The following is a 27,106-nucleotide window of genomic DNA, read 5'->3' as shown; positions in this document are numbered from 1 at the left end:
TAAAGAAATTACAGGCCTCCTGCGAAAACTTAAGCCAGCCTCTCACCCCAGCGACACCATCCCCACTAAAGCCCTTATAGCCATCCCCAACAGCATATCCAGCACCATAGCAGATATTATCAACTGCTCCATCACCCATGGGATAGTCCCAGATTCCCTCAAACACGCTGTTGTCAAACCCCTCCTCAAGAAACCCTCCCTAGACCCAAAAGACCCTTCCAACTTCCGCCCCATTTCCAACCTTCCTTTTATCTCCAAACTTATGGAAAAGGTGGTCAATTCACAACTCATGGACTACCTAGAAAACCATGACATCCTCCATGTTTCCCAATTTGGATTCAGGAAACATTTTAATACTGAATCCTTACTGCTCTCCCTTACTGACTATCTTCTCAGAGGACTGGGACAAGGTCACAGTTACCTCCTCGCCCTTCTCGATATCTCAGCGGCCTTTGACACCATCAGCCACCACCACCTCCTGACACGGCTAGAAAGCATCGGCATCTCAGGAATAGCTCTAGCCTGGTTCAAATCCTACCTCTCTAACAGAAAGTTCTCTGTTAAAATCGGAAACAACCTATCTGCCTCATACCCCCTACAACAAGGAGTCCCACAAGGCTCATCACTTTCATCTACCCTCTTCAATATTTACCTCATCCCTCTCTGCCATCTCCTCTCCGACCTTAAACTCAAATTCTATCTCTATGCTGATGATGTACAGATCATCATTCCCATTCACAACTCTATATCTGACGCCCTGGAGCACTGGGAAAAGTGCCTTGCAGCTATCAACACACTCCTCACCAACCTTCAGCTTGCACTCAACACGAACAAAACGGAACTCCTCCACATCTCCTCGCATCCCCCCGACCTCCTGCCTAACGACCCTAAACTCAACCTCCTCACAGCCCAACCTTCTGTTAGGGACCTCGGAGTACCTCTTGATCCCAATCTTAGTATGAAACCTCACATCAATTCCATCCTAAAAACTGGCTTCTTCAAACTCAATGTACTAAAGAAACTCAGACCCCTGCTCTACACCCATGACCTCCGTACAGTGATTCAAGCCACTCTCACCTCCAAACTAGATTACTGTAATGCTCTCCTCTTAGGGCTCCCACTGTCTTCGCTAAAACCCCTTCAACTACTGCAAAATGCTACAGCAAGACTCATTACCAACGCACGTAAACACGACCATATTACCCCCATCCTCAAGGACTTACATTGGCTCCCCATCCTGTCCCGTATACATTACAAAACCTTGACCATAATACACAAGTCCATCCACTCCCACAATTCCAACTGGCTCGACCTCCCTTTCACTGCCCCCCAGTCCACCCGAGCCACCAGATCTACCAACAAAGGCACCCTACATGTCCAATCCCTGAAAATGGCTCATCTCTCCTCTACCCGCGACCGTGCTATCTCTATTGCCGGTCCGGCTCTATGGAACTCTCTACCTGACCACATGCGCATTGAACCGTGTGCAATTAAATTCAAAAAGAAACTAAAAACACTTCTGTTCAACCATGCTTACCCAGAATAACTCTTCCATCTCCTCTCGTAGTCCCCCCCCTCCAGGGGACTGCCCTCTCCTTATATTAAGGAGACTACCATTGTAAATTATAAATTGTATTCTCTGGTTATGACTTTCTTGTTTTATCTATCCTTCCTACTGCCTATTTATTTTACCCCCACGCCCAGTTACATTCTCCTTGTTGAAATGTATTTTCCAAGCTTTAAGTTATTATGTGAACCGGTATGATGTACCCACTAATGCCGGTATATAAAAGTTTCTAAATAAATAAAATAAATAAATATGGAGGTCACATTAATAGCTACAATGTTTTCATCCTAATTCTTCTTTGTTTTTCCAAAATCATTTTTATTTATTTTATTTATTTATTTATTTTGAACTTTTCTATACCGACCTTCATGTTGAAGTAACATATCAAATCGGTTTACATTGTAACAACATTATTGCACAAGGCATTACATCAAACAAAATTGTACAAGGCATTACAAAAAACTAAAATTATACCGGGCAAATCATCAAAACAAATGGTAACATAGAAACAGACGAGGAATAAAGAGTTCGCAAAAGTTGACGTGAGGGTTAACAAATGATAAATTGAAAAAGGTGAAACGATCAAAAGGGGAAAGGGATGTAGATTAATCGCAATGGAAGGGGACCTGCAACCAGCGTGAATGCAAGTTAATGAAAAATAAAAAATCCAATTATAGAGTCTGGGGGCAAGATTAATGCAATAAGAATGAGTCCAGACATGACGGGGGAAATTTTTTATTGAGTTAGACCAGGAAAACAATATTCAAACTATACAACAATCACATTTGCAGTACAACTAATATGCATAATATAACTGTCCAGTAATATTCAGAATCCAGTTAGAGTGTATATTCCCATCTCATTACAGTTTTTATTATGAACCTCCCTGCTTCCCTCCCCACTCTATGCAATATGTCCCAACCTGATGCAAATATTCATCTTCATTCATACGTTCTGTTACGGCGGTGGCTGCTGTGCTACCGCCTCACCACCAGGGGTCCCTCTAGGGCTGGCTTTCCTGACAGGCCCAGTCCATCTCCTATGTCCACTCTATGCTCTGGGTGTGCCCTCTTAACCCTGCCTGACAGTTGCCTCGGTGCTTCGGCATCGAGCTCACCTGGGCTCCCTGCTCTAGCCTGCCTTGCGCGGCCTTCGGGCCTATCCTTGCCTTGCCTTGCCTTGCATGGCCTTCGGGCCTATCCTTGCCTTGCCTTGCCTTGCGCGGCCTTCGGGCCTATCCTTGCCTTGCCTTGCGTGGCCTTCGGGCCTATCCTTGCCTTGCCTTGCCTTGCGTGGCCTTCGGGCCTATCCTTGCCTTGCCTTGCGTGGCCTTCGGGCCTATCCTTGCCTTGCCTTGCCTTGCGCGGCCTTCGGGCCTATCCTTGCCTTGCCTTGCCTTGCGTGGCCTTCGGGCCTTTCCTTTCCTTGCCTTGCCTTGTGCGGCCTTTTGGCCTTCTTCCTTGATTTCCATACCTGGCCTACGGGCCTTTCGTGTGTGTGTGTGTGGCCTACGGGCCTTCTGACCTGCCTTGCCCCGCTATTGGTGTGTGGCCTACGGGCCTTCCGTGTGTGTGTGTGTGGCCTACGGGCCTTCTGACCTGCCTTGCCCCGCTATTGGTGTGTGGCCTACGGGCCTTCCGTGTGTGTGTGTGTGTGGCCTACGGGCCTTCTGACCTGCCTTGCCCCGCTATTGGTGTGTGGCCTACGGGCCTTCCGTGTGTGTGTGTGTGTGGCCTACGGGCCTTCTGACCTGCCCTGCCCTGCTTACTGTGCCCTGACCCAGCCTGGACCCAGACACTGCTGACTGCCGCCTGCCCTGACCCAGCCTGTACTTGACACTGCCACTTGCCGCCTGCCCTGACCCAGCCTGTACTTAGACACTGCCACTTGCCGCCTGCCCTGACCCAGCCTGAACCCAGACTCTGATTCTTGCTGCCTGCCCTGACCCAGCCTGGTACCTGACTCTGTTCGAGCTTCCTGTCTCTCTCCACCTGGAGCCACCCTGCTGGGTGGTGTGCACGACTCCTGTCCGGAGCCCTAGCGTAACAGCACGACTCCTGTCCGGAGCCCTAGCGTAACAGTATGCCGAAGCCATCACATTTTCCAGGGGAAGAGATAGGTCTGTGTCCTGCCGGTGAGTCAACTTTTCACTAATTCAAGATGCCTCCTTCTTTAAAGTTTTATACCTGCAATTCCTGTCAAACTTTGAACTATCCTAGCTATCAGAACTGTCTAGCCTGTGAACTTGTTGGTCAGGAACACTGGTCATGCAATAACTGCAACAAGAAAAATGTTTCTGTCTATCAGGAGTGTTTGAACTGTCTGGCTCCTAAACCAGGGTGGTGGAAATGCTCCTGTCTCCCGTGTTTGTTACCTCCAGGCAAACCCTGCCCCTGTTGTTCTGCTCTAGGACCAGCTGTGCAATTAGAAAAAGCTATCAGCTCTCCTAACCAGTATTCTGTTTCTGGCTCAACTAAAACAGACATTTTTGCTGGCAGTTTGTGGGTAGAAAAACCCAGGACTTACCTGGCCAAGAAGGCTTCTGTGAGACCAGTGCTAGAGCCTCGGGAACAGGTTTCTCTACAACGGAGAGAGCTGATTGACTCTAGCAGGGCTCAGCTTCCCACAGCTGCCAAGTGGACACTAACGAGCACCTTCCCTAGACGTCCTAGAACTGCCTGTGCCTTCTCTAAACTGCTCCTCCAGAAACAAAATCAGGAGCATCAGACTTTGGCTCGAGGTATCAAGCCCACGGCAGTACAATCTGTGTCTTCCATGCACACTACCTTTAACCATGCTACTCTGCCATCTGAACCTGCTGCACTACCCCGAGAAGAGCCTGAGTCTGCTGAACCGGCCCTGCTGCCGTCCTCGGAGGGGTCCGCACCAGCCCTGCTGACAGACTTTCTAACTCTGCCATCTGAGCCTGCCGAACCGGCCCTGCTGCCGTCTTCAGAGGGGTCCGAACCAGTCCTACTGACAGACTTCCTGAGTCAGCCATCGGAGTCTGCTGAACTGGTCCTGCTGCCACCCCGGGAGGGGTCCATACCGGTCCTGCTGCCACCCCTGGAGGGGTCCATACCGGTCCTGCTGACGCCCCGAGAGGGGTCCGAGCCTGCTACAACGCCCCGAGAGGGGTCCGAGCCTGCTACAACGCCCCGAGAGGGGTCCGAGCCTGCTTCATCGCCCCGAGAGGGGTTCGAGCCTGCTTCATCGCCCCGAGAGGGGTCCGAGCCTGCTTCAACGCCCCGAGAGGGGTCCGAGCCTGCTACAATGCCCCGAGAGGGGTCCGAGCCTGCTTCATCGCCCCGAGAGGGGTCCGAGCCTGCTTCATCGCCCCGAGAGGGGTCCGAGCTTGCTACAACGCCCCGAGAGGGGTTCGAGCCTGCTTCATCGCTCCGAGAGGGGTCCGAGCCTGCTACAATGCCCCGAGAGGGGTCCGAGCCTGCTTCATCGCCCCGAGAGGGGTCCGAGCCTGCTACAACGCCCCGAGAGGGGTCCGAGCCTGCTACAATGCCCCAAGAGGGGTCCGAGCCTGCTTCATCGCCCCGAGAGGGGTCCGAGCCTGTTACAACGCCCCGAGAGGGGTCCGAGCCTGCTTCATCGCCCCGAGAGGGGTCCGAGCCTGCTTCATCGCCCCGAGAGGGGTCCGAGCCTGCTACAACGCCCCGAGAGGGGTCCGAGCCTGCTACAATGCCCCGAGAAGGGTTCGAGCCTGCTTCATCGCCCCGAGAGGGGTTCGAGCCTGCTTCATCGCCCCGAGAGGGGTCCGAGCCTGCTACAACGCCCCGAGAGGGGTCCGAGCCTGCTACAATTGCCCGAGTAGGATCCGAGCCTGCTGTACTGGCCCAGCTGCCGCCCCTGGAGGGGCCTGTACCGGTCTTGATGCCGACCTTGGAAGGGTCCGGACCGGTCCTACTATCGCCTCAAGAAGGGTTACGGACTATTTCTCTGCCCCAGGTGGGGTTTGTGTTCCCCTTGTCACCCCAGGAGGGGTTATGGAAATCTGCACCGCCTCTGCTACCCCAGGAGGGGTCTAACCCTGCCGCCTTGTCCCAGGAGGGGTTATGGACTATTTTTCTGCCCCGGGTTGGGGTTGTGTCTGCCTTATCACCCCAGGTGGGGTTATGGACTGCCTTATTTCCTCGGGAAGGAGTTGACCCTGCCGCTTCACCCCCGGAGTGGTCTCCCGGTATTCTTGATTACCTCCTGCACAGATGGGATCCAGGAGGAGGGGGAGGCCTTGAGGGGGGGGGTACTGTTACGGCGGTGGCTGCTGTGCTACCGCCTCACCACCAGGGGTCCCTCTAGGGCTGGCTTTCCTGACAGGCCCAGTCCATCTCCTATGTCCACTCTATGCTCTGGGTGTGCCCTCTTAACCCTGCCTGACAGTTGCCTCGGTGCTTCGGCATCGAGCTCACCTGGGCTCCCTGCTCTAGCCTGCCTTGCGCGGCCTTCGGGCCTATCCTTGCCTTGCCTTGCCTTGCGTGGCCTTCGGGCCTATCCTTGCCTTGCCTTGCCTTGCGCGGCCTTCGGGCCTATCCTTGCCTTGCCTTGCGTGGCCTTCGGGCCTATCCTTGCCTTGCCTTGCCTTGCGTGGCCTTCGGGCCTATCCTTGCCTTGCCTTGCCTTGCGTGGCCTTCGGGCCTATCCTTGCCTTGCCTTGCCTTGCGCGGCCTTCGGGCCTATCCTTGCCTTGCCTTGCCTTGCGTGGCCTTCGGGCCTTTCCTTTCCTTGCCTTGCCTTGTGCGGCCTTTTGGCCTTCTTCCTTGATTTCCATACCTGGCCTACGGGCCTTTCGTGTGTGTGTGTGTGGCCTACGGGCCTTCTGACCTGCCTTGCCCCGCTATTGGTGTGTGGCCTACGGGCCTTCCGTGTGTGTGTGTGTGGCCTACGGGCCTTCTGACCTGCCTTGCCCCGCTATTGGTGTGTGGCCTACGGGCCTTCCGTGTGTGTGTGTGTGTGGCCTACGGGCCTTCTGACCTGCCTTGCCCCGCTATTGGTGTGTGGCCTACGGGCCTTCCGTGTGTGTGTGTGTGTGGCCTACGGGCCTTCTGACCTGCCCTGCCCTGCTTACTGTGCCCTGACCCAGCCTGGACCCAGACACTGCTGACTGCCGCCTGCCCTGACCCAGCCTGTACTTGACACTGCCACTTGCCGCCTGCCCTGACCCAGCCTGTACTTAGACACTGCCACTTGCCGCCTGCCCTGACCCAGCCTGAACCCAGACTCTGATTCTTGCTGCCTGCCCTGACCCAGCCTGGTACCTGACTCTGTTCGAGCTTCCTGTCTCTCTCCACCTGGAGCCACCCTGCTGGGTGGTGTGCACGACTCCTGTCCGGAGCCCTAGCGTAACAGCACGACTCCTGTCCGGAGCCCTAGCGTAACACGTTCATTCCAACACCCTACCCATCATTCCTATAGCTCCAGTGTTTGATACCCTCTGTTATCTTCTATACTATAGAAAATCCCAATTCTTTAAGACATATTCTCACATCAGGTGGTAACGATTGAAAGAAGCAATGCCAAGTATATACAAAACCCTCTGACACTGCACGTGTAAGAAACATACACCATATCTTTCCATTTGAATAATAACAGTCATTTGCTCACGCCAAACAACCAAGGAAGGAGAGGCTTCTGAAATTCACTCCTTCAAGAAGCATTGATGTGCCACCAAAAGAACTATAGTGATAAAATAAAACTGGCCCTTTGTTAATTGAGGAAACAGAGACCTCAGCCTTTCAGTGTTTCTCAAGACTAGAATTCCCCCCATCATTGGCAAGGACACTTGCATACAAGCCTGTAGACACAAGTTAATTTCCTGCCAAAATAAATAGATTTTAAGACAAGCAAGAAAAAGATGCATAAAAGAGCCCTTTTCCAATTTACCCTTGTGACATTTTTCATCATCCACAATATGTAGTCACAATGAATACTGATGAGAACTTGAAAAATACTGTAAAAAGACCTCAATATAAATACTTTTCGCTCTAGCTAAGAATAAACTTTTTTGTAAATCAACAAAGAAATTTTTTGTTTTTAATTTTTAGTTATTTAAGGACCGTCATACCACCCCATGGGTTCTGGAGTTACTGTCTGACCTTCCAGTCTTTTCACCGTTGCGAGTACACTTCAATCATTGGTCTATATAAGCACTTTCAAAAAGCATATATATTTTTTTCAATTTTTAAGCTTTTTTATGTAAAAAAAGAGAGATACTTCACCCGTTTGGCATAGCCCGACATGATATCAAAAAGATAAGGGGAATGGAACAACTCCCCTATGAGGAAAGACTAAAGAGATTAGGACTTTTCAGCTTGGAGAAGAGACGACTGAAGGGGGATATGATAGAGATGTTTAAAATCATGAGAGGTCTAGAACGGGTAGATGTGAATCGGTTATTTACTCTTACGGATAGTAGAAAGATTAGGGGGCACTCCATGAAGTTAGCATGGGGCACATTTAAAACTAATCGGAGAAAGTTCTTTTTTACTCAACGCACAATTAAACTCTGGAATTTGTTGCCAGAGGATGTGGTTAGTGCAGTTAGTATAGCTTGTGTTTAAAAAGGATTGGATAAGTTCTTGGAGGAGAAGTCCATTACCTGCTATTAAGTTCACTTAGAGAATAGCCACTGCCATTAGCAATGGTTACATGGAATAGACTTAGTTTTTGGGTACTTGCCAGGTTCTTATGGCCTGGATTGGCCACTGTTGGAAACAGGATGCTGGGCTTGATGGACCCTTGGTCTGACCCAGTATGGCATTTTCTTATGTTCTTATGTTCTTGTATCATGTTTCGCCCAAGCTATCTCAGGGGCCTGCTGGAACGGCTTCTTTTCAGCATGAAGGTATATCTCCAAGAATAAAAAATAACTCTTTTAAGAATTCTTTTTGCAAATATATATGTAGCAACACATCGGGATTAATACATCATATCGTTCAACAGCTACTCTCAGTAGGAAGAGTGTGTCTGAAACTTTGGACATAAGCAGTAATGTGCACTGTCAGACAACCATTTGAAATTGGCACTAAACCTGTGCAGTGTTTAAAGGATATCTGGCTAGTACGTCATGAATGAAGTCACAAAACTAAAAGGCAAGGTAGGTGTCCTCACAAGAAGAGTTGGTTTCCTCACAAGAAAACAGTCCACTCAATTTCTCGATTTAGCCCGACGGGAATAACTGTTTGAAAACAAAAGATCCAAAATTGTTCACGCTGCTTAATGTTTTTCACCACCACGCCAATGCTGTGGGACAAACTCCAGAATGGTCCACTGTATTTCATCAAATTCATGGTCTGCTTCCAGGAAATGAGAGACCATAGCTGCCTCAGTTTTACTAGTTTTTAAGCAACTTAGGTGTTCAATGAGTCGGGTTTTCACCTTACGTTTAGTCATGCCAATGTACTTTAATTGGCATGGGCAAATGATCATATACACCACATGAGAGATTTTACATGTGTCATAGTGGATAACACATTGAAATTGTCGGTTCAGTGTGCTGCGGCAGTCAAAAAAGCAAACAGAATGTTGGGAATTATTAGAAAGGGAATGGTGAATAAAACGGAAAATGTCATAATGCCTCTGTATCGCTCCATGGTGAGACCGCACCTTGAATACTGTGTACAATTCTGGTCGCCGCATCTCAAAAAAGATATAATTGCGATGGAGAAGGTACAGAGAAGGGCTACCAAAATGATAAGGGGAATGGAACAGCTCCCCTATGAGGAAAGACTAAAGAGGTTAGGACTTTTCAGCTTGGAGAAGAGACGACTGAGGGGGGATATGATAGAGATGTTTAAAATCATGAGAGGTCTAGAACGGGTAGATGTGAATCGGTTATTTACTCTTTCGGATAGTAGAAAGACTAGGGGGCACTCCATGAAGTTAGCATGGGGCACATTTAAAACTAATTGGAGAAAGTTCTTTTTTACTCAGCACGCAATTAAACTCTGGAATTTGTTGCCAGAGGATGTGGTTAGTGCAGTTAGTATAACTGTGTTTAAAAAAGGATTGGATAAGTTCTTGGAGGAGAAGTCCATTACCTGCTATTAAGTTCACTTAGGGGGTAATTTTCAAAGGAGTTACGCGCATAAATGTAACTACTATTGTAGCAATTTTCAAAAGCCATTTACTCACGTAAAGTGCACTTATGCGAATAAATCCTATGGACGATTCAATGGCATATATTGTAGCAATTTTCAAAAGCCCACTTACTTGAGTAAAGTGCATTTACATGCGTAAAACCCAGATTTACGCATGTAAATGCTTTTTAAAATCCGCCCCTTAGAGAATAGCCACTGCCATTAGCAATGGTAACATGGAATAGACTTAGTTTTTGGGTACTTGCCAGGTTCTTATGGCCTGGATTGGCCACTGTTGGAAACAGGATACTGGGCTTGATGGACCCTTGGTCTGACCCAGTATGGCATTTTCTTATGTTCTTATGATTGAATCTCATGGCCGGATGGTGTTTTTAAAGCAGACTTTGGATATTTAAGACAGCACAAGCTACAATCACAAGCATGGACAAATTCAGATCTGAATTAAAATTGACTAAGATCAACAAATTTTGGAGAGATGAAGCAGACTATAAAAAGGGGACCATTTGCTCTTGGTTAAACAAGTATCAAATGGCTAAGTGTGCCAAACATATCACCTTTAGTTTAACTGACAGTTTGTCTGGAAGTGATGAGGAACAACAGTCAAGAGAGTTCTCTCTACAGCCGCAACATCGGGGACAGAATGCCCAAGGAAGACGCAGAGGAGCTTGCAATTACAATATGTGAGATTGGAACAAACCTGGACGCGATCCCAATTCTATCCTCAAAATCAGTATCTTCCACAGTATCCTCCTCCACCAAATCAATATCCTCCAACGTAGTTCCAATTACGTCTTCTGCAGTTATCAATTTGTCAGATTGCCTGTTAACAAAAGATGAAGAATCTGTTCTTAACAAAGGATTAAATTATGTACCAACTCAAATGCATGATCCTTTTGCTTTTCGACGTGATTTTTTTCAAATTTATTAGACAGCTTCAATGCAAAATTTTCTTTGAGAAATCTCCAATACAATAGTGTGATAATTCATTAGTCAAGAATAAGTCCCATTGGTGTCCTCCATCTCCGGGTGATCCTGCAATATTTACCTTTCAGGAATTAATCCTGAATGACGTGCAAGATATTGAAAATTCTTCTGTAGATCAGTTTTTTAATTTGATACGCATTGAAAATGATGCATTGAAACAACTTAAAATGAGAAAAGACAGTAATTAAACCCGTGGGCAAAGGAGGAACCATCATGATTCTCAGCAATATACAATACAAACAAGTATATCGACAATTAATGGACACCAGCTTCTATCAACAGCTAACTATGGACCCTATATATGAAATTTTAGCGGAAGTTTCCCAATTGATTGAGGTTGGCTACACACAAGGATTTTTGACATCTCGAGAAAAAGAATTTCTAGTTAATAAACATCCAAGAACACCGGTTCTGTATATCATTCCTAAAATCCACAAGATTCTTGACCATCCTCCGGGAAGACCCATCGTTTCCGCGAATGATTTAGTCTTAGAACCTATTTCTATTTTTGTAGACAAGGTCCTTCAGCCATTTGTGTCCATCGCTCCATCTTACATCAAAGAGAACACATACATGTTACAATTTTTAGATTCCATATCACTTGAGACAGATTATCTGCTAGTTACATTTGATATTGAATCACTGTATACAGTAATTCCACAAGATGAAGTTCTAGCATTGGTATTTAAATTACTTCCACTCGTCCAATACCACAACGGATTCCTACTACATATATTATTCAAGTATTAGAACTCACATTAAGCAAAACTTATTTCACATTTGAAGAAAATGTATTTCTGCAAATACGTGGAACTGCAACAGGTGCAGCAATGGCCCCTGATATAGCCAGCATCTGTGTTGCAGATTTTGAAATAAGATGTATTCAGAATTCTAAATGGGATGAACACTTAAGTTGCTAGAAGCGGTATATAGACGATATCTTTGTCATATGGCGTGGGTCAGCTCACAGTCTACTTGCTTTTCATGAATGGTTGAATACCCTTAATCATTGTCTACGTTTTACTATGAATTATCACAAGGACGAAATTGCATTCCTAGACATTCTCGTTATTAAACAGGACATTAGATTAACTACCAGCATTCATCAAAAACCGAATGAACGCAATAACTTATTTAGGTTTGATAGCTTTCACCAGACTAACTTCAAAGTTAATCTCCCTGTGTGCCAATTTCTCAGGTTATGTCGCTTATGTTCAGATACTAAAGGTTTCAAAATTCAGGCCCAACAAATGGCACAGAGATTTTTACAATGAGGGTACCCTATGTTGTCTGTAAAAGCGGCATACCGATGGGCTTTGTATTCCAATTGAGATCTTTTGTTGTCTAGAAAAAATCCATTGGTGGATTTGAACAGGCAGACTTAGTTTTTGGGTACTTGCCAGGTTCTTATGGCCTGGATTGGCCACTGTTGGAAACAGGATGCTGGGCTTGATGGACCCTTGGTCTGACCCAGTATGGCATTTTCTTATGTTCTTATGTTCTTATTGGTTTTGTGTCATACCACTGCCTCTGTAGCTATCTGTGGTGCCATTTGCAAGCATTGGTCAATTTTGCAAAAAGTACACCCTATTTTTCAGGCTCCATTACGCTTTTCCTTTTCCTGTGGTCCTAATGTGAAAAATTGTATAGTTCAATCTGCATTTCATAATCCATCATGAGTCAAAGATTATAATATGGATGCTTGTGATTGTAGCTTGTGCTCTCTTAAATATACAAAGTCTGCTTTAAAAACATCATCTGACTATGAGATTCAATTGTTGACTGAATTCACATGTAAAATCTCTCATGTGGGAGATTGAGAGGAGAAAGACTGCTTCATATTACCTTGCTGCTGTAATTTCTGGGGGTAAGAGTCCTTTTGCCCTGACGGTATTCAGTGCGGCGACCGGAAGTGCCATCGAAGGCGGGACCCAGAAGTGCCCTATAAGAGCGGACCCATAGTGGTACGCAGCTGACGCTGGCGCGCCACCAAAGCCACGTGCGCCTAAGAGGCGCGCGGTCTTGCTGGGCTTTGCCTGGCTTCGCATGGACTTTGTATGGATTTGATGGAAAATTTACTTGGATGGTGTTGAATAATGTTTCCATCTTAATCCTAACTTCGTTTTCCCTCTCAATTTCAGATTCTCCAGTGACAACAACTTCAGGTATTATTTACTAATATACCTTTAAAATTATTAGTTCTTACTACCTCGAGATCTCCAGTTAGTGTAATCTCTCTGAACTTGTGTAACACAGCCTACTGAATCGTTCTTTATCCAGTGCTGTATTTCCCTTTCTTTATTGCCAAAGATATGCCACACACCAAAAGGAAGGCAAAGCTGAGGCCTTCCCCAGGTGTTGCAAATGTTGTACCGGGGCAAAGGATGGTAACGGAATGGCTAGATGTACCCCAGAATTTTCCTGTTGAGCAGACCACATTAGGATTGGGTTCAGAGCGGAGTCCAATCCCTTTGGTCGAGGAGACCTCTTTGTCCAGGGGCGCCGGTAACACCATCACCTCCTGGAAAAGAAGGGGATTTCCCCTTAGAATTGCCAGGAAAAAAGCAAGAAGCTTTAAGTTTGCTGGAGACAACAGGAGAAGATGACAGAGAAAATCAAAGATTAAAAGCAAATGATTCAGAGTTTCAAAATTTAAATGTGACAACTGATTCAGAAGAGCTGGGAAGTTTAATTTTACAAGAAAGTACCCCTTAAGTTTGCTGTGAAGGACTTCAAAGGGGCGTGGGATAAACACTGTGGATCCATAAAGTCTAGAGGACGTGAATGAGGAGTGGGTGGCTCGCAGGTATGACGGCTACTACCTGGAGATAATAACCTTATTCAATAAACATACACTCGGTTAATGTGACTCCAACATTGCTCTAAGCTTCAACGGCAAGAGGAAATGTGGAAAAAAGGATTTGCATTCACAAAAAAGCAGGGAGTAGCTTGCTTGTTACGGTGGTTACTACCCCAAACCAAATAAGTCTGATACTATATCCAGCATAGCCCTCTGTTTCAATGGCAGGGGAGAAAGACCGATACTTCACTTTCAATGCATATCCAGCATAGCTCTCTGCTTCAACAGCAGGGGAAAAAGACTGATACTTCACTTTCAATGCATATCCAGCATAGCTCTCTGCTTCAACGGCAGGGGAGGAAGACCGATACTTCACGCATATCCAGAATAGCTCTCTGATTCAATGGCAGGGGGAATGAAGAAAAGTGGATCTATATACAGAGAACAACCAACAAGGACTGAATTACCTAGTCTGGGTAAACAAATAAGCATGGGTGTAGCTTGCTTATTGCGGCGGTTACTACCCCTAACTAATTAAGCTAGATATTTCACTTAGGGGGACAGAGCAAGATTATCCAGTGCTTTCACTTGACCTTGGTTATGTGAGCTGGACTCAGAAGAAAATTCTGCCTTTCCAGGTATAGTGACGCCAAAGGAATCGGCCCCGCCCCGAGCCTCAACATTATCAGAGGGCGACTCACTATAAAACTAGTGGTGACAGCGGAGGGGCTTACTGCCCTTGCCTCCGTGAAAGCTCTTTTCTACCATCTGAGAGCTTGCTCAACTGTTGGACTTTTGGACTTTTCAACTCCACTTACCATTTCATCTTTCCCGCAGGTATAGTGACGCCGAAGGAATTGGCCCCGCCCCCAGCCTCAACATCATCAGAGGGCAACTCACTATAAAACTAGTGGTGACAGCGGAGGGGCTTACTTCCCTTGACTCCGTGAAAGCTCTTTTCTACCATCTGAGAGCTTGCTCAACTGTTGGACTTTTGGACTTTTCAACTCCACTTACCATTTCATCTTTCCCGCAGGTATAGTGACACCGAAGGAATCGGCCCCCCCCCCCAGCCTCAACATCATCAGAGGGCGACTCACTATAAAACTAGCGGTGACAGAGTCTGGCGTCTCGCGACGAAGGAGTGCGAACAAGGGGCCTGCCCCTTTGTTCTTGCCCCTTCGTTCTGACCTTCGTTCTATGAATTGTTAACTGGCTGGTGTCACAGACCATGGATATCCCAGTTTTATTAGGTCGAGGTAAATATAATTCATCTTCTCCTAGTCTTGGAAAGCATTCCCACGTAAATTCTGTTTTGAATAACTTAAATAATTCTAATTTAATTTCTATTACTCCAACGTTGCCTGTTACCTTGTTATTTACTGCTTTATCTTTTATCTTTTGTAATGCCCAATCAATATGAAAGAAGATTCCAGTTTTAATGGACTTAATTCACAGAGAGAAACCGGGTTTTTTCTTAATTGTTGAATCCTGGTTAACAGACACGGACACAGTAATTTTGAATAATTTTAATTCGTCAGATTATATGGCAATATCAGAACCCAGGCCCAATCGTAAAGGAGGAGGATTATTAGCTATTATAAAGACTTCACTAAAACCTGTTAAAATACATATTTCTCTTCCTCAAGCTTTAGAAATACTATTAATCACAACTATTGCCATAAATGTTTGTTTGATTTACTGTCCTCCAAACTTTCTAAATAGTGATTTATCCAGCTTTTTAGAAGCTATCTCAACATTATCAGTAGATTTGTCGAAAACTATACTAATTGGAGATTTTAATTTACATATAAATGCTTCCAATTTATCTAAAATTGAATCTACATTTCTAGATGCTTTGACTGGTCTTGGTTGGGAACAATTAATTCAAGAACCAATTCATCAACGAGGACATACTTTAGATCTTTTGTTTTGTAATCCCGCTTTTGCCTCTCTTACTACCAAATCAATCGAAGTTTCCCCCTACCTTGGTCAGATCAATTTCTTATTCAGTTCAAGTTAAGAGTCCAAACATTTGTCTCAAAAACAAAAAATCCACCAGCAGTATGGAAAAGGAAATTTATTTCTTCAGAAATATTTATTGGTGCTTTATCCATTAGACCACCCCTACAGATTGCCCCCACCTGTACTGACACTGTCAATATCTGGAACACTGCAATTTCATCAATATTAAATTCTCTAGCTCCTCTGAAAACAATTATCCCAAAAAAGATAAAATTAATGCCCCTTGGTTCTCTCGTTCCTTACATTCTTTAAAATATCTTGTTAGACTAAAGGAACGTAGATGGAGATATAACAAATCTGCGCAGACAAAGAGTGATTATTACAGTACATTAAGACGCTATAATAAAGAAAGTAATAAAGCTAAAAAATCTTCTCTCAAAAGATTTCTGATGCACATGGGAATCCTAATGTCCTTTTCAAGATTGTAAAATCTCTGACAACTGTTAATAAATCAAACGATTTGTGTTACAGTCTTGCAGACTGTAACAATATAGCTTCTCATTTCAAAAATAAAATAGAAACTATTTCTAAGGAATTTCAACATTTACCATATCCTACTTTTAAAGACCCTTCAGATCAACTATCATGGTCCAAATTTGAACCTATTTCCGAGTCTACAATTTTGAAAATAATTCAGACACAGAAAATAACTAATTCTCCTTTCAACCCTTGTTCAGGAACTTTATTTAAAGCATTGCACCCTCTACTTGTCAGTTTTTACGTGACTTGATCAACCAATCATTATCATCTGGTACTTTTCCAGACAATTTAAAAAAGATTGCTATACTCCCAATTCAAAAAAACAAATCTAAAGATCCTTTAGATTTTAACAACCTAAGGCCTATAGCCCTGATTCCTTCCTTGGCCAAACTTTTGGAATCAGTGGTTTTAAAACAACTTTCCAACTTTTTAGCTGATAATGAACTTTTGCACTCAGGCCAACACGGCTTTAGGAAAGGCCACTCTACAGAAACTTTACTTCTATCCTGTTTTGACACAGTTTTTCGTGGTTTCGACGCTTATACAGACTACACTCTTATATCGTTAGATATATCCGCAGCGTTCGATACCTTGGATCACCATGTACTCTTATCAGGATTAAAGTCGTTTGGCATTCAATCTACTGTTTTTTCATGGTTTCAATCATTTTTAACTAACCGTCATTTACATATACAAGTTAATAATCATTGCTCAGATTCTTATATATCATCTTCTGGTGTACCACAAGGTTCATCCCTTTCTCCTATATTATTCAACATATACTTACTTCCTCTCTGTCAGATCCTTACAGCACTCAACGTCCACTTTCGAATCTATGCTGACGATAGTGATAGGGGTATACTACCGCCCACCTGGTCAAGATGGTGAGACGGACAGTGAAATGGTAAGAGAAATTAGGGAAGCTAACCAAATTGGTAGTGCAGTAATAATGGGAGACTTCAATTACCCCAATATTGACTGGGTAAATGTATCATTGGGTCACGCTAGAGAGATAACGTTCCTGGATGGAATAAATGATAGCTTTATGGAGCAATTGGTTCAGGAACCGATGAGAGAGGGAGCAATTTTAGATCTAATTCTCAGTGGAGCACAGGACTTGGTGAGAAAGGTAGCGGTGGTGGGGCCGCTTGGCAATAGTGATCATAATATGATCAAATTTGATTTAATGACTGGAAGAGGAACAGTGTGCAAATCCACAGCTCTCGTGCTAAACTTTCAAAAGGGAAACTTTGATAAAATGAGAAAAATTGTTAGAAAAAAACTGAAAGGAGCAGCTACAAAAGTTAAAAATGTCCAAGAGGCGTGGTCATTGTTAAAAAATACCATCCTAGAAGCACAGTCCAGATGTATTCCACACATTAAGAAAGGTGGAAAAAAGGCAAAACGATTACCGGCATGGTTAAAAGGGGAGGTGAAAGAAGCTATTCTAGCCAAAAGATCTTCATTCAAAAATTGGAAGAAGGATCCAACAGAAGAAAATAGGATAAAGCATAAACATTGGCAAGCTAAATGTAAAACATTGATAAGACAGGCTAAGAGAGAATTTGAAAAGAAGTTGGCTGTAGAGGCAAAAACTCACAGTAAAAACTTTTTTAAATATATCCGAAGCAGAAAGCCTGTGAGGGAGTCAGTTGGACCGTTAGATGATCGAGGGGTTAAAGGGGCACTTAGAGAAGATAAGGCCATCGCGGAAAGATTAAATGATTTCTTTGCTTCGGTGTTTACTGAAGAGGATGTTGGGGAGGTACCCGTAATGGAGAAGGTTTTCATGGGTAAAGATTCAGATGGACTGAATCAAATCACGGTGAACCTAGAAGATGTGGTAGGCCTGATTGACAAACTGAAGAGTAGTAAATCACCTGGACCGGATGGTATACACCCCAGAGTTCTGAAGGAACTAAAAAAAGAAATTTCAGATCTATTAGTAAAAATTTGTAACTTATCATTAAAATCATCCATTGTACCTGAAGACTGGAGGATAGCAAATGTAACCCCAATATTTAAAAAGGGCTCCAGGGGTGATCCGGGAAACTACAGACCGGTTAGCCTCACTTCAGTGCCAGGAAAAATAGTGGAAAGTGTTCTAACATCAAAATCATAGAACATATAGAAAGACATGGTTTTAATGGAACAAAGTCAGCATGGCTTTACCCAAGGCAAGTCTTGCCTCACAAATCTGCTTCACTTTTTTGAAGGAGTTAATAAACATGTGGATAAAGGTGAACCGGTAGATATAGTATACTTGGATTTTCAGAAGGCGTTTGACAAAGTTCCTCATGAGAGGCTTCTAGGAAAAGTAAAAAGTCATGGGATAGGTGGCGATGTCCTTTCGTGGATTGAAAACTGGCTAAAAGACAGGAAACAGAGAGTAGGATTAAATGGACAATTTTCTCAGTGGAAGGGAGTGGACAGTGGAGTGCCTCAGGGATCTGTATTGGGACCCTTACTTTTCAATATATTTATAAATGATCTGGAAAGAAATACGACGAGTGAGATAATCAAATTTGCAGATGACACAAAATTGTTCAGAGTAGTTAAAGCACAAGCAGATTGTGATAAATTGCAGGAAGACCTTGTGAGGCTGGAAAATTGGGCATCCAAATGGCAGATGAAATTTAATGTGGATAAGTGCAAGGTAATGCATATAGGGAAAAATAACCCATGCTATAATTACACAATGTTAGGTTCCATATTAGGTGCTACAACCCAAGAAAGAGATCTAGGTGTCATAGTGGATAACACATTGAAATCGTCGGTTCAGTGTGCTGCGGCAGTCAAAAAAGCAAACAGAATGTTGGGAATTATTAGAAAGGGAATGGTGAATAAAACGGAAAATGTCATAATGCCTCTGTATCGCTCCATGGTGAGACCGCACCTTGAATACTGTGTACAATTCTGGTCGCCGCATCTCAAAAAAGATATAATTGCGATGGAGAAGGTACAGAGAAGGGCTACCAAAATGATAAGGGGAATGGAACAGCTTCCCTATGAGGAAAGACTAAAGAGGTTAGGACTTTTCAGCTTAGAGAAGAGACGACTGAGGGGGGATATGATAGAGGTGTTTAAAATCATGAGAGGTCTAGAACGGGTAGATGTGAATCGGTTATTTACTCTTTCAGATAGTAGAAAGACTAGGGGGCACTCCATGAAGTTAGCATGGGGCACATTTAAAACTAATCGGAGAAAGTTCTTTTTTACTCAACGCACAATTAAACTCTGGAATTTGTTACCAGGGGATGTGGTCAGTGCAGTTAGTATAGCTGTGTTTAAAAAAGGATTGGATAAGTTCTTGGAGGAGAAGTCCATTACCTGCTATTAAGTTCACTTAGAGAATAGCCACTGCCATTAGCAATGGTTACATGGAATAGACTTAGTTTTTGGGTACTTGCCAGGTTCCTATGACCTGGATTGGCCACTGTTGGAAACAGGATGCTGGGCTTGATGGACCCTTGGTCTGACCCAGTATGGCATTTTCTTATGTTCTTATGTTCTTACTTGTCCCTTATAATACTTCCTGGTCAGATACTCTCTCGCTGATTACTCTGTATCTCTCTACTATTAATACTTGGTTAGATCACAACCAACTAAAACTGAATCCGTCAAAAACTACTCTTACTCATCTTTCTACTATTACTAACACTTCTATAGGGCCTCCCTCTCATCTAAATTTCAAGGGAATTCTTATCCCCATCAGTACTTCTACTAATAGTCTAGGAATCACAATAAACTCAGACCTTTCAATGGCTAACCATATTACCAATCTTACAAAAAAATCTTTTTACAAATTAAATCTTTTAAAAAGAATTTGTCCTCTTCTTTTCCTTCAAGATTATCACACTATACTACAATCTTTGATATTTTCGGGATTAAATTATTGTAATAATAATAACAATAATATAACCTATGCCAATTTACCAATGTATATAGATGTCAATAATATAACCTATGTCAATTTACCAATGTATATAGATGTCAATAATATAACCTATGTATACGTCAATAATCTCTCGACCCCTGTACATATTACTCCTTTTGTACCTGTTTTCACCCTCCCCTGTCTCGACCACCCCTACCCCTCTTTCCACAAGTTTGCTAGTTCTTGCTCTGTTTCTGAGCTTTTGTTAAACACTGTTCCTTGTAAAGGCTTTGCCTATATATCCATTGTTGTAAGTTATCTGTAAACCGGCACGATGTGCAAACGGTTGCCGGTATATAAAATTAAATAAATAAATAAATAAATAAATGCTCTATTATTAGGTCTATCAGACTCTGCTCTCTACTCTCTGCAATTGATTCAAAATTCAGCTGCTCGTGTGCTTTCAGGAACCTTGCGTCGAAATCATATTACTCCTGTCTTATTTTAATTTCACTGGCTTCCAATTAAATATCGGATTCATTATAAAGTTTTGTCAATTATTCATTCTCTCATTTATAATACAACATCCACTTGGCTTTGTAGTAATCTTCGTATTTATAAACCAGCCAGACAACTCAGATCTTTATCTAGAAATCTCTTAGATGTACCTACAATTAAACTGGCAAAACACGAGTTAACAAGGAAAAGGGCATTCGCAATAGCTGGCCCTATATTATGGAACGCACTTCCAGATTCTCTTCATCTTATTCCATCTACACAACAGTTTAAAAAATCATTAAAAACATACTTATTCCAGAAAGCATACAGTCCATTCATAAATTCCCAAAGTTAATATCCATTTACTTCCTTTTAAAATCATTTTTTGGTCCAGATACTTTTTTTTTGAGCTATAATACAGACCCAATTTAGTTTTTGTTTAATTTTTGCAGGGCATGACTGTCTTTTTAGTTTTGTATTGTTATTTTATGATTTTTATTTTCTTTAATTTAATTTATTATTATGTATGTTTGTTGTGAACCGTTTTGATTAATTCTTTTTGAATTGTAAAGGCGGTATATAAACATATTTAAATAAATAAATAAACAAATAAATAAATAAATAGATGCAGTTCCAATACTGCTCTCTACATTAATGGTGTGGGTGGAAGGGAAATAGAACCAAAAGGTTACTAAGAGCCAAGAGAAACAGATAAGTATGAGAAGAAAAAAAAAGTATGAAGCTTGCTGGGCAGACTGGATGGGCCGTTTGGTCTTCTTCTGCCGTCATTTCTATGTTTCTATATAAGTTGAAATTGTTCATAAGAAAAAAGAGCAGGACACTGTAGTTGTATTGAAACCTACAACTACAGTGATGATAAAGCCAGTAAATATCACATTGGAAAACTTGTAGAATTATATTATATAATATATTATATAATATAATTTATTATATAATATAATTATATTATATATTAATATAATTATATTATATAATATAATAAGCTGTTATTATACCCATGTTAATTTTCCCTGTTATTATACCCATGTTAATTTACCCATGTACTAAGTTATTTTTACCCTTGCAATCTGCTTTCCAAGTTTATTACCCTGTTCTATGTAACTTGCATTCCTTCATGCTTGTCGTTTTCAGTTACAATGTAAACCGAGATGATATGCAAATTCTGCATGAATCCCGGTATATAAAAATGTTAAATAAATAAATAAATAAAAATAAATATTGCTAAACTTGATGTTGCAATTATAAATTTAACAGATGCTGTAAAGGAAATTAATAACTCTTTAACAAAAAGAAATTGAAGGATTGGATAAACGTATTTTACATATAGAAAAAATACAGAATCATCAAATTAAAATAGAGGATGAATTTAAAAAATAATTTGAAAACTTAGAAAACTCAATAAGAACTTTAAATTTAAGAGTTGTTAATTTCCCTATTATAAAACAATTGAGTCCAATGGAATTGTTTAAGAGTTATTGTACACAAGTTCTCAATATATCAGAACAGTCTTCCTGTAATTATTAGAGCTTTTTATGTTGGAACACGGAAAGGAGGACAAGAACAACCTCAGTTAGTTCAGAAAGTCAAGGGAGGAGAAGGTGTGGAGCAAAAAATTACTACTGATTCCATAAATATTTCTGTTCTTATACAAAAATCACATGAAGATATGGAAATTAAGAGTAGAGGTACATTCTTGATTCAATTTGCCTTTATCATAGATAAAGATAATGTAATGAAGTTTTTTTTCCGTAATAGACAGAAATTATTTTATGGACAGAGAATATGGATATATCATGATTTAATAAGGATTATTCAGATTCACAGGAAGAAGTTTCTGCAACTGAGGAAAGAAGGGATAAGGAAGGATATTTTATTCTTAAATACCCTTGTAGATGTGCCATAAAATTTGAAGGGAAAAACTTTCTTTTTACAGATCCAGATCAACTAAAAAGTCTTCTTGCAAGTTGAACACCGGCTATGAAGTAGAGAAAAGGGGTAACCATTTGCACTATTTCTTTATTGAAGTTAATTCATTGTTAAGTTTCACGCTCTTGATAAAGGGGTTTCACTAATAATTTATGGCAGCTGAGATTCAATGCCAAGAAGTGCAAAGTCATGCATATGGGGAGTGGAAATCCAAATGAACTGTATTCGATGGGGGGGGGGGGGGCGGGCGGGGGGGGGGGGGGGGGGGGGAAAGGCTGATGTGCACGGAGCAGGAGAGGGACCTTGGGGTGATAGTGTCTAATGATATGAAGTCTGCGAAACAATGCGACAAGGCGATAGCAAAAGCCAGAAGAATGCTGGGATGCATAGAGAGAGGAATATCGAGTAAGAAAAGGGAAGTGATTATCCCCCTGTACAGATCCTTGGTGAGGCCACACCTGGAGTACGGTGTTCAGTTCTGGAGACCGTATCTACAAAGAGACAAGGACAAGATGGAAGCGGTTCAGAGAAGGGCGACCAGGAAGGTGGAGGGTCTTCACAGGATGACATACGAGGAGAGATTGAAGAATCTAAATATGTACTCCCTGGAGGAAAGGAGGAGCAGGGGTGATATGATTCAGACTTTCAGATACTTGAAAAACTTTAATGATCCAAAGACATCGACAAACCTTTTCCATCAGAAAAAAATCAGCAGAACCAGAGGTCATGAGCTGAGGCTCCAGGGAGGAAGACTAAGAACCAATGTCAGGAAGTATTTCTTCACGGAAAGGGTGGTGGATGCCTGGAATGCCCTTCCGGAGGAAGTGGTGAAGTCTAAAACTGTGAACGACTTCAAAGGGGCATGGGATAAACACTGTGGATCCATCAAGTCTAGAGGGCGTGAATAAAGTGGAGACATTCAAACACTGCACGGAGCGGCAGTAGCCACAGCGGCATTCAAACACTGCACGGAGCGGCAGTAGCCACAGAGGCGTTCACGGAGCGGGATGCCAGTGGCCAGTAGTTGGTGTTCCACCTTCACGGAGCGGAAGGATGGAGGGCTGCTATTTAAAAAAAAAAACAAAACAAAAAATAAAAACAGGGGTGGGTAAGAGTATGGGGCAAGGGGGTGGCCTGCTTGTTGCAGAGGTTGCTACCCCCAATTGAGCTGGATGTCACTTGGATGCAGATTCAAAGCTGCTCTCTAAATTGGGTGGAGGGGAAATAGGGCTGGAGGGTACTAGAGATGTGCTTCGTTTTTTCCTGCCGGGTCGTTTTTTGACTCGGATACTTCGTGGTAAATTTCGGGTTTCCTCGTCTCGTTTTTTCGAAAAAACGAAACGAGGAAACCCGAAACCGGGCCAAAAAGCGAAACGGCAAAGGAAGCTTAAAAAAAACCCACCCCAAGCATTTAAAATCCTTTTTTTACATATCTATCATACACTACCACCCCCCCCATCCCGATCCCTCCCCAAGACTTACAAAGTAGATCCCTGGTGGTCCAGCGGGGTCTCGGGATCCATTTGCCCTCCTCCGTGCCCATGTTTCTGCAGCCGTGCTCTTTAAAATGGTGACGCGCAGCCTCTGAACTACCATGTCACAGGGGCTACCGGCGCCATTGGTCAGCCCCTGTCACATGGCCATCGGCACCATCTTGTGCTCCTGTCATGTGACTGGAGCTGACCAATGGCGCTGAAAGCCTCTGTGACATAGTATGGGCAAAGGCTATCGGCGCCATTTTGATTACTGGCAGCCGACAATGAAATGGCTCCCGGACCCCCGCTGGACCCCCAGAGATTATTGGCAAGCCTTGGGGGGGTCAGAAGGGGGGCTCCTGACCCCCCCAAGGCTTGCCAATAATCTCTGGGGGTCCAGCGGGGGTCCGGGAGCCATTTCATTGTCGGCTGCCAGTAATCAAAATGGCGCCGATAGCCTTTGCCCATACTATGTCACAGAGGCTTTCGGCGCCATTGGTCAGCTCCAGTCACATGACAGGAGCACAAGATGGCGCCGATGGCCATGTGACAGGGGCTGACCAATGGCGCCGGTAGCCCCTGTGACATGGTAGTTCAGAGGCTGCGCGTCACCATTTTAAAGAGCACGGCTGCAGAAACATGGGCACGGAGGAGGGCAAATGGATCCCGGGACCCCGCTGGACCACCAGGGATCTACTTTGTAAGTCTTGGGGAGGGATCGGGATGGGGGGGGGGGTGGTGAATTATAGTTAAGGTAAATGTTTGGGGTGGTTTGGGGTGGGTTTTAATAAAAAAAAACAAAAACGTGTGCCCCTCCCCCAGGCAAACCCGAAAAACGAAATTTCCCTGAAAGTCGGGGAAAATTCTTTCGGGTTTCGGGCCTCCGAAAAAAAACCGAAGTAGGAAATTTCGGGCAATTTCCTACTTCGGGGCGAACAACGAAGCACATCTCTAGAGGGTACTGGAAGCCAATAGTAACAGGTGGGAGAGAGAAAAAGGGAAAAAAAAATGGATTAAGTGCGTAGCTTGCTGGGCAGACTCGATGGGCCATTTGGTATTCTTCTGCCGTCATTTCTATGTTTCTGTGTTTCTATGTAATTTTCTTCTGTTTAATACATAGAAATTGTTTAGAGTACCTTTAAATGTTATTTCAACTTCAATGATGTAACAATTTCTTTGCTATTTCAATTCACAAGAATATTCTTGTAAATTTTATTTTGAAAATTAAATACATAAAAAATAAAAACATCTCTCATGTGGTGTATATGATCATTTGCCCATGCCAATTAAAGTACATTGGCATGACTAAACGTGTGGTGAAAACCCGACTTATTGAACACTGAAGTTGCTTAAAAACTAGTAAAACTGAGGCAGCTATGGTCTCTCATTTCCTGGAAACAGACCATAAATTTGATGCGATACAGTGGACCATTCTGGAGTTTGTCCCACAGTATTGGCATGGTGGTGACTGTGAAAAAACATTAAGACAGCGTGAACAATTTTGGATCTTTTGTTTTCAAACAGTTATTCCCCACGGGCTAAATCGAGAAATTGAGTGGACTGCTTTCTTGTGAGGAAATCAACTCTTCTTGTGATGAAACCTACCTTGCCTTTTAATTTTGTGACATCATTCATGACGTACTAGCCAGATATCCTTTAAATACTGTACAGGTTTAGTGCCAATTTCAAATGGTTGCCTGACAGTGCACATTACCGCTTGTGTCCAAAGTTTCAGACATGTTCTTCCTACTGTGAATAGCTGTTGAATGATGTGATGTATTAATCCTGATGTGTTGCTATTATACTTGTGTACATATATATTTGCAAAAGGAATTCTTAAAAGTGTTATTTTTTATTCTTTAAGTGACATGCTTGGAGATATACTTTTGTGCTGAAAAGAAGCCGATCTGGCAGGCCCCTGAGGCAGCTTGGGCGAAATGTGATATCATGTCGGGTTTTGCCATACGGGGAAAGTATCTCTCTTTTTTTACATAAAAAAGCTTAAAAATTGAAAAAAAAATATGCTCTTTGAAAGTGCTTATATGGACCAATGATTAAAGTATTCTCACAACGGTGAAAAGACTGGAATTTCAAACAGAAACTCCAGTACCCGTGGGGTGGTATGACGTAAGCATCCAATGTCCCAATGTAGTTTGGATGCTAGAGTCTTAAATTCAATGGCAAAGTCTGTAAGTGGCTTGTTACCTTGCTGAAGGTTGAGCGAGGCGGATCCAGCGATGGTCTGGCGAGCCGGGTCATCAAACACAGACTTTAAAAGTTTTAGAAATCCTAGTAGGTCATTCAGGATAGGATCTTCACGTTCCCATAATGGTGAAGCCCAGGCCAGGGCTCGTCCTTCTAGGAATGATAGGATGTAAGTGGTCTTTGAAGCTTCAGTGGGAAAGAGGGTAGTATGTAATGAAAAATGCATGCTGCATTTATTAACAAACCTTCTGCACATCTTGGCTTCACCCGTAAAGCGGGTAGGTGTGGATAAAGGTACAGTGGTCTAAGGTTTATCACTGGTGATAGCAATTCCTTCACAGAAGGAGCTGAAGAGTTCAGTTGAGCGTGTAACCTATTGAAGGCAGTAGCTAGGCTCTCCAAAGACTTTTGTTGTTCTGTTAACCACTGGGCTAGGCCAGGGATGGCCTGCAGGGCTGCGAGCTGAGCCGAGTCCATGGAGTTGGCAATATGTTGTGTTTGTGGCATTGTGGATCCTTGGTCCCAATGGAGATGTCTCCACCCATGTGGAGGGCCCCATGGGGAACCACTGCGATAGGCTGAACTCAGATAGCAGACACAATATTGATAGAGGCTTTATTGTACTGCTTGTAGATAGATGGTAAAGCAGGAAGGTAAGGCACTGATCCCAGAAGTGCCAGTACGTTCAACAAGCTCAGATGTGAAGTTTCACCCAGATGTTTCACGATAGGCGGAAGCCCGCAGTGCGTGTAACGTGCAGCTGGTGGGTGGAGCTGGAGCACCAGATCGTAGAGATACTCACAGGAATGATGGCGTCTTCCTGATGGTGGAAAGTTGGGACCGAAGGTCCGTAGTGCAGGATATAATGGCTGGTAGGCCCTCGAGGAGCGAGTACCCGATGGTCCGATACCCTGAAATGAGGAAGAGAGAGAAATACCCCCTAGGAGTGGTTGTCTAGTTAGAGAGGACCCTGAAGGGTAGTTGGAAGCAAGAGACCCCCAAGGAGTGGGTATCTTGTGCTTCTATTGGAGCGCGGCCCTTGGAGTGAAGCTGCATCTAAGTGAGCAGCTTAGAGTGGTCAGAGTAGCTTAAACTGAAGTCCTTGCTAACTCAAGGTGGTAGCGAAAGCGGAGGCTAGAT

The 27,106-nt window shown here is 43.5% G+C and overlaps 1 long non-coding RNA gene across 1 annotated transcript in view; it reads left to right on the top strand.

Moving 5' to 3' along the window:
- The window catches only part of LOC115093164, a 64,074-nt gene extending 38,285 nt beyond the window's left edge, over positions 1–25,789 (top strand). Inside the window, exons 3-4 of the long non-coding RNA XR_003857196.1 lie at positions 22,294–22,355; positions 25,286–25,789. This is a non-coding gene — a long non-coding RNA (uncharacterized LOC115093164). The remainder of the gene's footprint in view (positions 1–22,293; positions 22,356–25,285) is intronic.
- Positions 25,790–27,106: the final 1,317 nt, after the last annotated feature.

This window comes from Rhinatrema bivittatum, chromosome 1, assembly GCF_901001135.1.
Source record: "Rhinatrema bivittatum chromosome 1, aRhiBiv1.1, whole genome shotgun sequence".
Classification (NCBI taxonomy): domain Eukaryota; kingdom Metazoa; phylum Chordata; class Amphibia; order Gymnophiona; family Rhinatrematidae; genus Rhinatrema; species Rhinatrema bivittatum.
This window is presented reverse-complemented; position numbering and strand designations above follow the sequence as displayed.